The sequence below is a fragment of the Carassius carassius genome, chromosome 19, assembly GCF_963082965.1.
Source record: "Carassius carassius chromosome 19, fCarCar2.1, whole genome shotgun sequence".
Classification (NCBI taxonomy): domain Eukaryota; kingdom Metazoa; phylum Chordata; class Actinopteri; order Cypriniformes; family Cyprinidae; genus Carassius; species Carassius carassius.
Genome location: NC_081773.1, coordinates 11,899,467 through 11,905,252, shown reverse-complemented (window position 1 = coordinate 11,905,252; position 5,786 = coordinate 11,899,467). Strand labels below are relative to the sequence as shown.

Sequence of the window (5,786 nt, the reverse complement as noted above, 5' to 3'; positions counted from 1 at the left end):
GTACACAACCTTTGTCCTGTCTAGTTAGGTATTAAACATCTCTCCAGAACTAAATGAGGTATAAGGTCAAAACAACACAACTAGTCAATCTCATCTCTTTCATCATCAAGATTTTTGTAGTAAAATCATAGTTTATAAATTAATATATAAACGTTGTAATCTGCTGCTTAGACAATATACACAAAGTATGTACAGAGTTACTCATAGTGGAGTTTGTGCTACAGGGTCTCTTAATGACCCGTCAACTACACAGGCCTTCATTAAAATAGTTTTGTTTGATGTTTGATGCAAAATAAACTGTGCATTGTTTCCTATGGTTTTCCTTTTTTTTCCGTTTGTTCACCCATAACAAAATCATGTTACAATATTACATTCTTTAGAACAGCAATTACCTTGAAAAAGGATAGTTTAAAGCTCTTGAACATATTAATAAAAAAATACTATTAACTATTGTTATGATAACCCACGTTTCAGAACATTTCGAATGTGAAAATACAGATTCTGTATTTCCTAAACCATTTATTCTCAACCAGGAAGACCAAAACATGCTTTAAATATATTTTTTTAATATATGTGAGGTAATCTGATCTGAGGTAATTTTAAATGTGTTATTTCTAGACCTAGAAATGACATGTTAATTAATAAAAATTATTACACATCTGTATTGTTTTTAAAGCTTTTAAAATGCAGAAATTGGGAGGAATTTTTATTTTATTTTATTAAGAATCATTCTTCTTAATAATTATCAGCATATCATGAACAGCCTTAAAAGTCATGGGGCCTTTCAATATTATTGAGAATGTGGATAACGAAGGGCTTTGGACTCAAAAAGGTTGAGAACCATTGTATATTTGTGTGCAGATGAGATAGAAAGGAGTCTTGACGCTATGGCTCCAACACTAAGACTCCCAGGTTGTTGTTGAATATGATCCTTACATCCACCTCTTTACTGCAGTCAGGATGTCTCAGTAAGTCCAGCACTCCTTTCTTCAGGTCTTCAGGAGCATTCTTCCTGAACTCTATGACCTCGGTAAGGAAATCCAGCAGCAGTTCTCCCACCTGGTCTCCTTCAGCTCTGGTAGGGGATTCCCTCAGTGTCTAGGAAGGTCTTTATATCTCCTGTATTAACACACTGGCTGATCTCAGTATTAGAGAGTTGTTTCCCAAAGGTTGTCCATAATTTGAAATGCTTAATGAAAATTAGAGATAAAAAAAAAACTAAGCCTGAGCATAGTTGAGTTAAACCTGTTAGACAAGGTCCACTTAAGCAAAAGGCGAAGTTTTGAACTTGAACAGAATTTACTGTACCTGACACCATGATTAACAGTTTCCCATCTTTATGTAGAAGACTCAGAAAGAATGAGAAAGTAGCCAATGGATCTTTGACATAGTATAGCATCTGTTAAACAGACTGATATTAATATTCTGCAAACACAACAAAAGATGTTTGATATTATACAGATCTCAGTAATATTATTTTTAATTGACATAAGTTGATGAAATGAATGAAAAAGTCACATGAAATTCAAATTAATATTTTTTTCTAGATGTTTTTTTTTCTTGGTGTTATTCTGAACGATTCTTCCGTGCATATCTTAATTTTTTGTGGCCTATAGTAATTCTAAATTAAAAATGGCATAACCCAATCTCTGTAAAACATTAGGCTTCTCATTGGTGATGTACGCCAGACTTGTCCAATCATTTAGTCTACTGTACTTGGGTCCCATCCCTTTCTTACAGTCGGCTGTTTTTAGATCTGTCTCAATCCACTCAACAACCAATTAACAGAATCATGAATTTCTTTATTGAAAATCCAAACACCCGAAAGTAGGTCAGAAAATGGAAGTAAAGATCTGTCTCTATTTCTTTTATGTCACAACTTTAAAACAATAATCTGGTTGTAGCTCAAAACCTGTATCATGTGAACGAAGTCCTTCTTTTTCCCAGGGTTTTTCTCTTGCCAATGTTTTTCAAATTCAGATGCTGTCATTTTATTCCATGTAAAGTTTACATAATCAAGATCTGGAGTTGTTGACACTCGAACTAAACAGATAAAGAACAGCATAAAAAAGGCATTTATTGATAGAATTAGTAAAAGCATATATGGTTAGCTTATATGAGCTTCGATAAAATGACTGGTACCATTATATTTATACAGCATGTCATTGCTTGGTTCCACCACTTCATTGTCGACTTTGGCCTGTGGATGTTTCAGGTGTAGCTGTGCTCGCATCTCTAGATCAATCTCACCTGGAAATTAGATGCACATGGAGAAGTGAGAACTCTGTTAGGTATTAAAATCTGATATACTGTATGAAAGGATGATATAAACAGAATCTTAATAATTCAGTCATTATGAAAAGTATACCTGCTCCACTCCCCTACTCCCATTACATTGAAAACAGATCTCCCCCCTCCAATGCTGTAGAGAGAGCGAGAGAGAACATCATAAAGGCAAGATAATATTATAATATCTTGTCAATGTTTAATCTGCTGGCACACTCTGTATTACAAATCTAGGACAGGCTAAATGAATAAAATATGACATTCATCAAGAACGATAAAGCACCTTGCCAGTATGTCTGGTAGAGTATTATGAATGAAGTCCTGCATGCACTGGTGCTCCGATGAGCGCTCCAGAAATAGCTCAAAAGATATAGTATCTTTTGGATAGATACTATAAGGTATCTTGGATAGTCTTCCACAAGTGATCTGAAAGGAGCTGCCATGGTTTCCACCTGCTCAAACTGGTGCTTTAGAATAATAAAATGAGTTATGAATGAATTTCTTAGTCCATGTAATGGAAGTCAATGGTTACCAAAACTGTTTGGTTACCAACATTCTTTAAAATAGCATTTTTTTTCCACTGAAGAAATAAAATCATACAGGTTTAGAATGACATGAGGGGTTGTAACGCAGGGAATCTGTCTCTTTAAGATGGTACATAAAAGTAGTGTACATAGAAGTACTGTAGTGATGCGCATCAAACTAGGGGCAGATTTTTGGGTATGGAAGAACAGATAAACAATCACTGTCTTTGGATTTTGGGAGTTGGGTTAGGGCCATGGAGACAATCTATTTGCAGTCATAGCAACAGGTGTAATTTAACACAGTCTGAAATGATTAAACAAAAGGAGACATACAAACTAATAATAATAAAAAATAAGTAGAAATTCATGGTAGTTCAATCTCAATTATTATGCAATACATTTTGCAAACAAACATTCATATTCTCAACTTGATGGCACGAATAAGAAAAAAGCTATTCAGTAAAATGGAGTGCATTTATGAATGGCGACTTATTTTCACTAGTTATGTGTCAAACTGTATCAAACAGCAGCAGAGGTGTCAAGTAACGAAGTACAAATACTTCGTTACATTACTTAAGTATACATTTTGGGTATCTATACTTTACTTGAGTAATTATTTTTCAGCCGACTTTTTACTTCTACTCCTTACATTTTCACGCAAGTATCTGTACTTTCTACTCCTTACATTTTAAAAATAGCTTCGTTACAGCCATTTCATTTCAGCTTGTTTTCATTCCGGCTTGTCATCATTCAAAAAAAAAAACCTATCCAGAAAAATCGCACAATCCGGATGGAGTGAATTTGATTGTGGTTGGATAAGATTATGTGTGGTTTTGTATTAAATAATGACCCCAGATTGTGAATTTATTAGCCTTAGATTAAGAGAAGCACAATTTGGGAAATGAGAGCATCCAAGGTGAAAGCTATAGATTTATTTAAAAAAATTTTTAATGTTCTTTAATATTATCCATATATATCCTATACCAACTTTGTAACTCGTTACTCCCTGAACACTGAACACAGCAGACGTATGTAGGGAATACAGGAAGCTATCAATCAAGAAGGTATCAGGATTATGAGTTATTTTTCATTTTTAGTTAATTATTCATTCATGTTGACAGCACTATAATGTTTATTGTAAATAGACAACCATACAAGGGTAATTGTTACTAAGCCTGCACCAATGTTCTTGTCCATTGCCCTCGCAGATTCCTGCAGCTAAGCTTAGATGTACATTTACATTCCATTAGAGGTTATTGATGACATGCCTCTGAAGTTTGAATTTTTGAACCATATTGAATTTTGCACCATAACAATACTTATAGGCAACTAGTCATCATATCTCTAGTCCTTTAATGTATTTGCATTGTACTAAAGTGCGTTCATTTTCAATGGGCATATATGCGGCTGAAACTGGTAGCCTAGTGCATCCCACATTTTTCAACATGAACATTTTAATATAACATTATAGCCATTATGGCCTATGGCCTTTAGAAAAAAATTTTCTAAGAAAAAATTATTTTTTTTGAGGAGGTGGGGTAGTGCACAATAGGCCCCTGTGGCGCGGCAAGCTTTTGTTCTTAATGGCATTTTATTTTGTTGCATTACTTTTACTTTTATACTTTAAGTAGTTTTTTAAACCAGTACTTTTACACTTTTACTTGAGTAAAAAGCTTGAGTTGATACTTCAACTTCTACACAAGTCTTTTTAAACCCTACTTGAGTAATGAATGCCAATTCTTTTGACACCACTGAACAGCAGTATGACGTCCTGTGTTACATTCAGATGATCATATTAATCAACAGGTCCACTAAGAGCCTGACACACCGATTCGCTCTTGTTTGTAGAATGGTGTGATTATTTCTAACTCTGGGTGACTGACACTGGATGTGCGCCGCAGTCTCTATACATCAGCACTCACAGTAACACAGAGAAAGCAGAAGTGTGCTGCAGCTTACCTTCACTACTCTCCGTTTTCACACTGCTAGTGAGACGCTGGCCACCGCATATTATCCACACAGAGATGAGCCCCGCCCACATTCTTAAAGACGCAGTGCTACACAAGACAATCAACCAGGACCATTTAAATTAGAATTGATTTCAACTGATGGGAAACGTCCTCAAATAGAACTAAATATATTAAGTTACAAATTATGGCTCTCCACTACTTAAAATTACATACATTTTTTTTAATCAGGCTGTTCACCATCATACATTTTTTAATTTAGACTGTATCACATGCCACTAGCCATCAACATGTTACTTGACAGGAACAGAAAATAACTAAAATAAGACAAATTGCTCAACTCATTGCTGCCCTCAAGTGTTCATTTCACTTCACATGACACACCCAAGTGAAATTAGAGCACACTGTGATTTCCCTTAAAACACAAACCAAAACACTCAGCTTATGTTCAGTCCACATAATGACATGTTGGCCAGTATTAAATAACCCATGCATGAGAACAAGTAAGGCTTTGAGATAATATAAAATAGCAAGCCAAATAGCCTATAGCTTATAAACACAAATACTTTTTTTATATTGTTTGCTTGTGTATTCATTCATTCATTCATTCATTCATTCATTCATATTATCCTTGTAAATGAATTTGGCAACAGTACAGACAAAATTGACATTAAAGACAACTGAGCACAAATTTAGCATAAAAGATTGAGAACAGGCATGTATTCATTAAAATTCATCTTACAGAAACATTATAGTGTTATAAACGAAATTTCCCTCAAAGCATCCTTTGTGGAAATATTTATATAGTTTTTTTTTTTGATAGTTACATCAGATCAATTTAAAGTTTGAATCAGCACTGATTGAAATGTGAGACACTAGTCTGAGCTTCATCATTTTGATCCAGATATTAAATAAAAGATAAAAAGACACAAAAATCCTTGTGATCATTCTTTAATCTGTATTTTACCATTTTCTGTATTACAAGACAGTTAAAGCAATTTTCCCATTT

At 34.2% G+C, this 5,786-nt stretch overlaps 1 pseudogene; it reads right to left on the bottom strand.

The window, feature by feature from the left end:
- Positions 1 to 675: 675 nt before the first annotated feature.
- On the bottom strand, positions 676 to 2,729 carry LOC132094692 (histamine N-methyltransferase-like; annotated as a pseudogene).
- Between the last annotated feature and the right edge of the window lie 3,057 nt (positions 2,730 to 5,786).